This window comes from Furipterus horrens, unplaced genomic scaffold, assembly GCF_987537825.1.
Source record: "Furipterus horrens unplaced genomic scaffold, mFurHor1.1.pri manual_scaffold_6, whole genome shotgun sequence".
Classification (NCBI taxonomy): Eukaryota; Metazoa; Chordata; class Mammalia; order Chiroptera; family Furipteridae; genus Furipterus; species Furipterus horrens.
Genome location: NW_028327176.1, coordinates 47,967,980 through 47,980,898, shown reverse-complemented (window position 1 = coordinate 47,980,898; position 12,919 = coordinate 47,967,980). Strand labels below are relative to the sequence as shown.

The 12,919-nt window shown below is 38.5% G+C and overlaps 1 pseudogene; it reads right to left on the bottom strand.

Annotated features, from left to right (window-relative positions):
* LOC150006092 (UDP-N-acetylglucosamine--dolichyl-phosphate N-acetylglucosaminephosphotransferase pseudogene) overlaps positions 1 to 4,672 on the bottom strand; it is a 113,359-nt pseudogene extending 108,687 nt beyond the window's left edge.
* Positions 4,673 to 12,919: the final 8,247 nt, after the last annotated feature.

Below are 12,919 nucleotides of genomic sequence, written 5' to 3'. Positions count from 1 at the left end.
AGCCCCTAAGTAACATTCTAGGGGAAGACCTAATTACTTAAGACAACAACTCATGACTTTCCTAAAACTGCAGGTAGGAACTGGCACTGTCCAAAAGGTATACCACAAAAAATCCCATGGTCTAGTCATTTAAAATTCAAAAGAATTCTAAGTGCATCGGAGAAGATAAAATTTCAACTGGAGAGGAAAAAGGAGTCAAGAGAGATATGTACTGCAGAAGATTATAGATGGACAAAAATAGCCTTGGGGAGAAGGGATGGGGGGGTGGGATTTAAAGCTAAGTGTTAGCCTCATGCTAAACATACCAGCCTGGGGATACTCAGGGTTTTATTGAACAGTGCAAGGCTGCTTTAATTTAGTAGTGTTTGTTTTGAAAGGTTTGCTACACCAGTGCTCCCTCCAATACATCACATTTGCTGGTGTATTTTTGGCTGTACCTAGAGGCTCACTGTGGGCTGACGGATGTCCAGGTGTGGAAAAGCACATTAGTCATTTGTTTGCACTGTGAATTTATTTTTTTGCACTTTCTTTGCCCCTTCAAATTGAAACAGTAAACATTACTGCACTCAAACTTAAATAGTCCCCAGACATCAGGGTGTTATAAATTAACAATTAGAAATTCATCCTCATATCACATCTTTCAAATATAAAAACAGTTTGGAATAAGAACTAAAGCAATGTAAAGGCAAACTGATATTGAGCATAAAACCAAACACACTCTCAGAAAACAGAAGCAACATCACAAGCAGAAGAAAAAACAGAGAATTTTTGAAAATCATCTTCCTAGGGCGTACTGAATCCCCAGTGCTGTTTTTCCAAGTTAACAGAACTTGGTCTCTTCTAGGTGTTCTGAAATAGGTCCTGAATAGCCATCTGTATGTAGCAGACTGTCTCCGGGATGTCATGCCCGCTAATGAAATCTGGACGTGCACTCGTAAACGGACCTGGTGAATGGTAGATGTCAGCCATTGCGTGATGGGCAATCATCAATCATCCATTGTCAGTTATTTCTGTCCCAGTGAGTAAGTCTTTATTTAAAGCATAAAGTAAGAATGTTGCCAGACCACAGGAACAAGCCCTGAGCTGTTTGCAGGTGCTGTTGTTCACAGCTGCCAATTAAACCTCTGACATTTCCATATTGGCCATGAGGCATAACATATGCTTTTGACAGACCAATTCTTTTTTAGAAAAATCACCAATCTCAGATTATCGATACATGTGTCTTTTCCTTTTCCCATGTTTGCAACATTAGGCTTTTGAAAATTACTTATTTTAGAAATAGAGGAAGGAGAAACAGAAAATTCTAGTGAAATGAATTACTAGGATATGCACATATGCTTCTTTCTTGTAACTGGGAAGGTGGCTGAAATTTCAGATATGGAAGGTCTTCCCTGATGCTAAATTGCCACGCCAGTCTCCTTCAGGATTTCAACTTTAAAAAATATTTTTTCTACCTTTGTTTCTTAATTTTTTTCTTACTCTTTGATAACCAGATGCTACTGCTAGTCTCATGCAATCCAGTACTATTAAAAGTAGATATTAAAATTTTGATCATGTAACTTCATTCCATTCCCTTCATTGGGATGCAAGTGTAACTATGCCTTGTATTTGAATAATTTTATGAAATTTGCTAGGGACTTTTTATTTATTCTCAAATGTAAGTTCATGAAAGAATATGATGCCTTTATTTTCACTTATTTCCAGGTTGGAGTATAAAAGCATCTAGCCACTCTTGCAGAATTACAGATATTGTGGGTGTGCTCATCTATAAATACTATAAACATACAGGGGGAAAAAGAGATATATCCACATATACCTTTCAGGAATTTTTCACCATTTTTAACAGATTTCCTAATTTTTCTAAATATGTGCAGCTCTTGATAAGAAATAAATTGTAGTGACAATCATGGGAATTTTAACTAATCTATTTTTCTGATAAGTATTTAGAAAATGAAGACATGTTATATATGATTTTATATTGTTTCACCAAGAGTTAGATCAAAATCTTCTGTGATTGTACCAGTCTTTGTTTTTTGAGTTGTGCCATAAACTTGGATCTGAGACTTCCACTCTCCTTCTTTCCTTCTCCTTTTTATCTGGCTGAGCTAAACACTTACATCCATATTCTTTGAAATCCCCGATTCCCACTGATTTCAGGGACTTCCACTGGGGAAAGCAAAGTTGACAAAGCCAGGATCTCTTTCAAATAAACTCAGCTAGCAGGTGACTTTCTCTCTCTCTCTTTTCACAGTGATAATTTTACATTATTTTCTTACTTCCGAGATGGGAAAAAGTTCATCCTCTCTGAGAAAAGTTCAGCCAATTTCCATTTTAAAAAGGAGAGAAATTTGTTACTGCCCTCTGTGTAATGAAGGGCTACCTGAAAGAGCTAACTTTTAGTAAAAAAGGTGCTTTCCTCTGTAAATTAATTATACAGTAAAAGCTGCTCTACCAACATAGTGAATGATGAAAATCTTAACTAGAGTATATATTTTAACATTATGTCAGGAATACTTGAGTGTTTGAAATGAAGAAAAGAAAATTTGATAGCCTACAGCAGCCTTGAGCCCTTGGGATCCTTGAACACTTATCGCTTAACAGAAATGAGGATGTTCTCTATGGCATCAGCTCTGGGCTACTCGTTTGGGACCATGTCTGTCTACAGGCTTTGAGATGAAAGGGAAAGACTGACCTTGCCTCAGCAATGCTATTCAACTAGCACCATACGGACCATTTATCTCCAGTTAGTACCAGGTCTTCCATGTGTCTCTGGTTGTGGTAATTATGATAATAATAGTCATGATGGCAGTGGTAATAATAATCATCATAGTAATGTCAGCTACTATTACAAAAGGCAGTTTTGCATAGTTGAGAGAACACAGATCTTTATCTAGCCTGCCTAGGTTTTAGTCCTGGCTCTGCCATTTTTTATCTGTGTGACCCTGGTCAAATTACTCACCCCTTCTGTGCTTCAGTTGATTCCTCTGTAAAATTGTGATGGTAATAGCCACTACCGTATAGGTATATCAAATGCTCAGAGCAGTCCCTGGCATGTACTACAAGAAGTGCCACTGGAGTGTTAAGTAAAGTAAATGAATTTTCCTAGAACATAAGCATAGGCTATCTCTGTTGTTGTTCCCACTTTCAGATGGGGACACTGAGGCTGTGTGAAGTTAAATAATTCTGTCAAGTTTTCCAGCTAATAATTTTCCAAATCGTACCCTAGGTGGACTGGTGTGACTTCAAGACCCACGGGCTTTCCATCTGTCTCCTCAGGCTTTCTGTCATAGACGTCATTTCAAAGTTGTGCACCATTGATCAATAGAAACAGGCAAGACATTGAAAAAAAATAGATACTGTATCAGAAAGTTTGGAGAAAACAAGAATTCCAGTGTCAGGGCAACACAAATCATCTAAGGGGACCATTTAGTCCCACATATACTGCTTCTGAAAAAATGAGTTCATTCATTTACTCACCAGATACATATGTCCCTCATCTTTCTGCATAAGGAAGAGCTACCTCATGTGTAGTCACTTAATAAGTAAAAGGATGTTTTATGTAATTTTGTCAAAGAAAGAGGCCCACAATAACCTTAAGAAGAGATATCAATGGGAAGATGCCAATATTTCCCTGGCAATTGAGCTCAATTTGATAAATGTTGGGAGTTTGTCCTCTCCCTTCCTTCAATGTCTTAAAACGGAGCAAGCTAGCTATGAAACAACGCAAGGCTGGCTGTCCCACGACTGGGTGTCAGTACATTCATGTCTCTTGTGGTTGTCTTTATCAAGCCTAACATATTGTTTTTGGCACCCTTAACACTGTGATGTTATGTTGCAAATGTTTCCAAAACTGAAACACACAAGGTCTTTCATTTCCTTTTCTGCCTACTAAGATTATTTCAGCTCCACACTGGCAAAGCAGAGTATTATGCAAGAAATTAATCATATCAGAGCAAAGTAGCTACTGAAAAATTGCCAAACACCATAAACATTGGTCAAAATGGAATCCGACCATTTGCAGAGAGAATAATTGAAGCTGTGGATTCACTTGAGGTAACTAAGCAACTTTTCATTATGAATTATAAAGCTTTTCAAACATAAAATGATATCTGAGAGGAGTGCATTACCTAAAAGGTTTCGATAAGCAATGAAAGGGGCTTTAAAATATGCAGCAGGGATCAATCATCCAGCTGTATAGCATTACTTATACTTCGCAGCGTCACCTACGTTCCTTGATAAACAATGTCCCATAACCTCTGAGCAGTCCCATTATTTTCGTCAGCACCCAGACATAAGAAGTGACAAAAATGTCAGATGATGTTTTATTTACTAATATAAAACAAGTTCTCGTGAAAGTAGACATTCTATGACAATAGAGGTTTATGACACACAATTCCCAGCACCAAAGATGATTCACATCGTCCAAGAAAGATATAAAGCCTGATGTCAGTGAAGAATTTTAATTGGAAAGTTACTCATCATGGGCACGAATTTCTTTCGTTTGGGCGATGGCCTGCCCTGCTTGTATGGTGAAAGGACAGTTGAGTCTCCCTGAAAAAGAGAAATGGGTAGTTAAAACAGACCTTGGGACATCCGAAAGGTCGAGAGACCTTTGAGTTGTCGAGGTGTCACCTGCCAAAGCCAGTAGTTTGATGGTTTTCACAGCCGTCATTTTGCAGGAGACATTTTCATCTCTTACATGAGAAATCAAGCCAAGCATTCTGATTCAGATGCAGGGCAGTTCTGCCTTTGTCGCTCCTGTGAATGGAAAAAAAATGACATAGGAACATCGATTGGTGGTACAGAGGACTTCTATTTGGAATTGGTTGTGGAGTTTTACCCACGATGCAATGGGATAGGATATTAAGCAGCAGAGAAGAAAGATCTTTGATAATTATAGGTTCTCTTCTCTTCCTTTTGACAGAAATGGGCCTAGAATGTGGTCCATCAGCATTGATTAGTGCTAGGTAGAGGGGAGAAGGAACTAGTGAAAAGTAAGAAAAAGTGGAGCTAAAGAGAGTGAGATGCATGGAGACTGAAAGGTTAAAAAAAGGGGTGGGGGAGGGAAAAGGAAAGGCTGGATATAAGAAACAGTTTCAGGCCCTTGTGTCCTTTGGAAAAAGAAAATCACTTACCAATCTTTATGTGCTTTAGTAAATACTTTGGTTTAGCAAGTTTAAAAATAATGCAAGGAACATCAGTCTCATGCTGGTGCAGGTAAACTGCTCCTCTGGACTAGGATGAAGAGGGAAACTGCAACCAGTCCCCTTGGTCTTGAACATGAAAACATCAATTTGCATCCTGGCCAGCCTGCTTTGTAGAGGTGGTACATAGCAGTCGATGCTCTATAGATATACAAATTGATTATTTCAATTACCAAAATCAATTTTCCAGAGTAGAGTGAAATATAAGAAAATGTATCTCAAAAGGTCATTTAAAATTAGCCCAAATGTCCCAATAGGACCTACATTCAGGAGAGCCCCTCACAGCGCATGTAACTCTCTTGCTCCTGTGTCTACACCTATATGAGGTCTGTGGCTAGAAGCATCCAACTGGAACCTTGGAAAACAAAAACCAAATTGCATTGCTCCCTCTGCTCTCATGAGTCTCTTAATAAGCTCACCTGATGCGGGTCTTAGTACAGAACCAGATGTGCTCCCGTAAGTAAAGGAGTCCGATCTACTCATGTTTATGTTTTAAAATTAAATTGGTGCTATTTAAATTGTGGCTTTCCTTTTTCGACTGGCCTGCCATGTATACTTTGCATATGTTGTAAAAACACAAAGACTATTCTCTGTTCAGATATGATGTACATGGATACCCAACACGATTATCCACATATATAATATAATATCTCTCACACAAATACGCACAAATCCATGGGGACGTTGTGCTCTCTTAAAATCCTTTTGGATTGCTTGGATGGTTTTCTTTACGTGTTTTCAACTTACCTAACGGCAAAATTCGCTTCAGTCTACACTAGTCTAATTAATTTGACAGGACTGGAAACTTGTTCTTCCTGTTCACACTTATTATTCATCTCTTCAGAATGCCCTGTAGGGAGGACGAAGCACAATAAAGCAGTATTTACCAAATGCCTCCATGTTAAATGCCCTTTTAGTCTGACTCGGCACAATGGCAGCAGTGAGAGCTGACTTTAGGGCAGCCCGAGAAAAATGACATTTTCTAAAACATCATCTATTTAAGCAGGTCTTGAAGAAGAAAACTAGGTCCATTTTTCCCTGCAGTGTTGCAGTGGGCTCTGGGGACTCCAGTTTATCCCTACTGTGTCTGAGATCTTTGCTAAAGAAGTGACAGAGGTATCATATTTTGCCAGATAAGCCCTTCATCTGCAATGGCAAATCGGGAGATAATTTCAGGTTTTTTAAGGGCTATCAATGTAACCTGAAACATACCAGATATTTTCTGGAGGGGGAGGGGTTAAAATGCAGAATTAATCAATGTTACCCAAGGATAAGGGCTTTCCTTTTTTCGGTTAACTTTGAAAATTTCCCCAGACAGCAAACTTCAAATAGGGGGCAGAGATTCTTACAAGGTTGGTACAGGTGGGTAATTAAAAAAAATAAGAGTGAGTTTATCTGCATACATTATTTAAATACTGAAAGTACTTCTTATAAATTATGATGAGTAAAATCTGTTGGCTGCCTTCAAGGTAACTAATGGATCGCTGATCAGCAGCAGTTGAATCATTCTAACTAAGAAGAAATAAATATCTCCAAGGAAGCCAGAGCAAATTTTTACAGTGTAAACCTGTAAATATGCTGACATATACACCTGCATTCTTGTTCCATGCGTGTGTATATAGATATGTACAAACATGGGCACATACACATGTTCAAAACCTGTCCTTTGACATCTCATCCAACCACGGTGGCCCTATTCTCCCTGGTGTGAGAAAGACTGTCCCCTTAACTAATTAATCCTTAAAGAGATCACCTGATACATCTCATTTTTAGTAAGATGTTTTTCGTTGTTCATTTTACAAGCGCCATTTGAACAGAAGTCATTTTTCAGTTTCATTAGAAAACAGAAAGTGCCTGGGTTCTAGCCCCAGCCCCCCCATTCTTTTTTTAAAGGAGGAAGATAAAAAGATAGAAAATTTTCATGAGATGTTAATCCTCTAATTGATTTGATGTATCAAGCAAGAAGGAATGCGTCCTGCTATTTGAGCAGCGGTCTTCTTGCCAAACAGTGTGTTTTGTCATACCTCCCCCTCCAGAGAAACCTCTTGCCAGGCTCTGTGGCCAAATACCCTGGCAACTTATGACGAGCTTTGAAGCAACATTCACAGACCATTTGTCTCAATGGCTTTTGGAGGCTTTCCTCTGGTCTTTCCCAGTCTATTGTAAGTGGGGTACATATGCCGTACAGCCTTTGAAAACTAATCAATACAGTAAGATTTGACTGGTATCACATCTTTAAACTCTTTTCCTAGCTGACTTGTTGTACACATTTTTAAGTTAAACCTTATGAAGGGACTTGGGTAGATTACCCTGACCATATTCCCAGGCACACTAGTGTGACATGGCTCTTTCTTCTGTATTTTAACATCAAAAGCTCATAATCTGTGTAAGTTAACCTTCCATAAAACTAAAATTATATGGTCATCATACATAATCTGATGATTGATTACAGCTGTCAAAAAGGTCACCAATTGTGAATGTTTACTACAGTTGCACCATGAAAATTATTACATACTTTAAAAAAATCCATCTAGAGAAAACAGACAGCTTACATTTCTAGGTTACAGAACTGAAGCATATATGTTTTCTTTGTGACTTTTAGCTTGCTTAAAATCAATGTTAAAACCCTTAGGTCTGATTTTTCATTTCAATGTCTTTGTGTAATGTGCCTCAACCATACCTCATCTAATTTAATAAGATGCAAGCTAAGGAAGTACTTAAGTTACTTATCAAGGGTTTCAGATGACACATTATTATTGTATTCAAAAGTCAATATTTGCTAATCATGTTAGTACAGGAACTGTTCCAGGCTTACAATTCTTAAATTGCAGAGATATTTAAGATTAATTAAACCTATCTCCCCTGGTTCTCTTGTTCCACCTCTGTGGATGGAGTAAATCAATGACCACCTAAAGTAAGCTGGGAGAGCCAGACCCTCCAGTCTGAAAGCTACTAGCATCTTTAAGCCAATGTTTGCATCAGTGCTCCAGTGGTGAACACTGCCATTTCTTCATGGTTTAAGGAATATTTGACTGTTTTGAGAGCAAAGTTTGCCAATTTGCTTAATGTAATTAAAGAAGTATAACCATTCTTGGACATTTAACATAGACTCCAAATATTTTTTTTAACCAAGAAAATGCTGAAATAACATATGGCCTGACTTCTTTTTTCTTTTTATAGGGCAACTGGTGGGTAAATTTGTGCCAAACTGAAAGGCCACCTGCCCTTTTTCAAGCTGGTCACACTGAGAACAGGTGACTGGGTCCCATCCCTGAAGGGGTTACACTTCCGCAGCATGGTTCCAGTGAACCCCTGACCTCTCACTTTATACCCTGCATTGGAGACAGCCAACTGTTCAAAGATCAAGGTTCCCTTTACTTTTAGACACTAAACCCTTTACACAGGAATGCACAGAGCCCAGGACTTGGCTGAGATTCAGTGATAAATAAATGCCTGAAGTCTTATTACCATGTATTGAATAGGAGAAAACTGGGAAATAGTACCTCAGCGATGACTTACAGTGGTTGCTACTTCAGTTCCCTCGGGGAGAGAGACTGTGCATTTACCCAGTATGCCACCCAGGAAATATTTACAGGTAGTTAGTGAAAACAGTAATGCTCTGCAAACTGAATATCTGAAATATGAATCAATAGAGACCAGATAATTAGGTTATAAGTGCATCGATTTTATTTTGAATATGTCCTTAAATAGAATCTGCGAGTAAGCATTCTGAAATGGGGCTCTCAAACTGAGAGAAGCGACAATCAGATTATTCCGAGCCACTCTCCAATCAATCCAGAAGAGTTAGGTGAAATACTCTGATGCATATTCTATATAATCAGAATGACACATCCTATTAATATTCCAATTACTGTTGAACTATTAGCAATGCCTGAGTCTGGTGTCTTAGAGGCTCGTAGCAGTAACCCAGGAACCTCATGTCATCCTTTGTATTCATTCAATTTAAAGTGAGACAATTTCCCCTTTAAAGCATTTTTATTAAACATTATTTTATGCATGGATTTAACATCCTAATTGATTTAGGTGGACTCTCAGAATGAGTTGCTAACTCCTTTTGTTCTTTTCTTCACTGAAAGAGGTCAGTGGCTGTGCTCTTATTTATAAATTAAATGCCAAATTTTAGCACAATAAATTATTAAAATAAGTTATTCATGTTCATAAAAAGTCTCTATTCACACTGTGAAATCCAGAAATCTAATAATTTAATAAACTAGTCTAGAGTAAAAACGGGCCAGAATTGTCACCCTCCTCTTAAAACACATAAAAATGACAAAATCATAGACATTAAAGTGACTTTTTATGAAATGCTGAGTTGTTCCCCATTTTCTGAGTATTTTCTTAACCTAAACTTGGCCTCTTTTTACTTTTCAGCTCGTATAGGAATACAAAGTCTGTCCAGAAAAAGTCCAACCATTATTAGTATAACAAAAATGGTTAGTGCAACATCCATGTAACCTGGCAGCCAAGGAAAGTGGACTGGACTGTGCATGTGTGAACAGCAACAACTTCATTGTATTAGGCAGTGGGGGCAGTAGATGCTATTAAATGAGCATGTGTACTGTGTGGCCATCACATTCAAAATGACTGCGCGAGTACAGCAACAAACCTGCATCAAATTTTGCATTAAGCTTGAACATTCCTCCAAGGGAACTATTCAGAGCTTCAGAAGGCCGCAGCTATGCGCAACTGGTGATTGGCAGCTTCATCACAACAACGCACCCGCTCATGCATCACGTCTAGTGCAGAGTGTTTTTGGGAAACATCAAATCACCCAGGTGACTCAGACCCTCTGCAGCTCAGATTTGGTGCCCTGTGACTTCTAGCTTTCCCCAAAATAAAATAATCTTTGAAAGAGAAGAGATTTCAGACCATCGATGAGTTTCATGGAAATATGATGGGGCAGGTGATGTTGATGTGGAGAACTGTGTGAAGTCCCAAGGTACCTACTTGGAAGGGGACTGATGTGTCATTGTCCATGTACAAAGTTTCTTGTGTCTTGTATCTTCTTCAATAAATGTATCTATTTTTCCTATTACATATCTTGATACCTTCTGGACCTACCGCATACATCCAACATCATAGATAAAACACAATTCTGTAAGCTAAGTACCAAACTAGTAGTTAAAAAAGTCAAATTTGCCATCATATTCATATGTGTATAGGGAGCCTTTTAGAAGGTTTGCTTTATCTCCAATTCAGTTAAATAGGTTTGTGTGATGATACAGTGTAGATCCATCTCTACTATCTTATATTGTGTAGCTACTATGAATATCATGAATGTGGCGCTTAATACCAGTGCCTTGACACAGCTCGGGAGAAGTGAAGATAGAAAGGGATAGATGGATTTGAGATATGCTTTGGGGATAAAGTCTAAAAGATTGAATTGAACTTGGGATATATGTAAAGTGGAAGAATCAAGGAGGACACTAAGCTTATAGCTTGAGAAATTGAGTAGATGGCTCTTTCCAACAATGAAGAATATTAGAGAGATGGGGTTGAGTTTGGGGGATTTGGATATAAAAAAAGAGATATGGTGTGTTTAAGATGCTCAAGTGTAGATGTCAAGAGTACAGTTGAATATTTGCATCTGAAGCTCAGAAGATCTTGATTAAACATGCTAACTTAAGCATTGTCAGCATATAGTTGGTATTTAAAACTGTGGAAATGGAAGAGCTCACCCAAAGCATGAGTGTAAAGAGAAAAAAGGGACTGAAACTGAGCCCTGCAGAATGAACATTTAAAGGACAGGCAGTAAGCAGGAGCCTTTGTATAGGAGTCAGCGACCATGCTCCAGATTTGACCAAATGATTCAAGATAAGATGTGAAAGGCATTCCCTTCCTTATACTCTAATAAACTGTGCCAAACAAAGCAAACTGAGATGTTTGTTTTTAAAGGATTGCTTTATTGTTCTTGGGTTTTTAATTAAACTTTCAATATAAAAAGCAATTGATTTGAAAATGAGCATAATAAAAGGATAGAAAAAAACAATAAAGAGGCGAAGGGACATGCTAACCACAGTTCTTAATCAGGACATGTGCTGATGTGTTCCTTTGGTCTGGGACACTCCACCCTCAGAGAGCCATATGGGTTACTCCCTCATGAGCTTCTGGTGTCTAAGCAATGTCATTCATTCAGTGAGGACCTCACTGGCCACCTTCTTTGAAATAGTAACACTAATCCCATCCCTGTCACTACCTATCTCCCTATCTCTGCTTTAATTTCCTACATAGAACTTATCACCTTGTGATATATATACTTGTTTACTTGCTTATTTTCAACTTTCACTAGAACATAAGACCTACAAAAAATAGAATTTTGGTTTGTTTCATTGCTGTGATCACAACCCCTGAAAAACGGCTGACACATAGTAGGTGCTCAATAGATTTTTTTTTTAATGAATGAATAAATGAATGTACCACTAAGGAGGTAAGAGGGTGCATCCACAGGAGGAAAACCTGGAGGTACCTCAGAAAGTAAAAGGAATAAGTGTTTGAAAGTGCAGTATGATCAAATATATTGAATGCTGCTGAAGGGTCCAGGAAGATGATAAAGCAAAAAGTGCACCAGATTTGGCATCATGAGGGTAATTGCTCTCTTTGAAAAGAACAGGTTCAGTGTAGTGGTGGGGGCAGGGCTCAGAATGATTAGGTTAAGGAGACACTAGGAGGTGAGGAACTGCAAATAAAATTAGTAGATAACTAATTAGAGAAGTCTTGCTGCAAAGAAAGATATTGATATAAGGCAATTAATAAAAGAGAATATGAGATCAAAGGAGGGTGCATTATTAATTTTTGGATTTTTTAAATGGTGTATTGTTCATTTCCTGTGACAATAATGCTATTTTACAACCATAAAACCTTAGTGGCATTTGACAACACACATTTTTTTCTTCTCTCTCTGGAGTGATTTTGCTTTGTCTAGATTTTGACTGGTTGTTGGCTGATCTAGGCTGGTCTCAGATGGGATGACTCAAGTGTGTGCCACATGTCTCTTATCCTCCAGCAGGCTAGTTCAGGCATTATCTCATTGTGATGGTTGAGACAGAACATGTAAATGAAAACAGGGAAGTCCTCTTGAGGCTAGGTTCAAAACAGGCTCAATTGCTCTTCATTCTATTATCCAAAGCAAGTCAAGAGGCCAACTAGATTCAAAGGGGGAAGTGCTCCAGTTACTATTGTTGTGAATCAAATGACCCCAAAATTTAGTGACATAAAATCACCTTGTTACTGTTCCTACAATTTCTTTACAGGGCACAGTGGGATTGGCTTGCCTCTCCTCCTTAATGTCTTCAGCCTCAAGTGGTAAGATGCAAAGGTTTGGGGCTAGAATCATCTGAAGACATTTCTACTTGTGCTTGAAAGTGATGTTGGTGGTCAAATAGGACTGCAGCTGGAGCTGTTGGCTGGACCCCTGCACGTTGCCTCTCCACGTGCATTAGACTTTCTCAGAGCATGACAAAATAATTGGACATCTTCCAGGGCAGTTCAGAGCTCTGGAAGCTGGTGTCCCAGTGTGCACAGCCTAAGCTCTGTCTCCTTTTATTACCTAGTCTCAGAAGACACGCAGTGTCACTTCTGACACGTTCTATTGGTTACAAACCAATTCTCAAGTCTTCCCCAGATTCAAGGAGAAGGGAATGACATTCTACAGGTGACTGGGAGCATAGTAAATTTAGGAGATAGGTACAGTCACA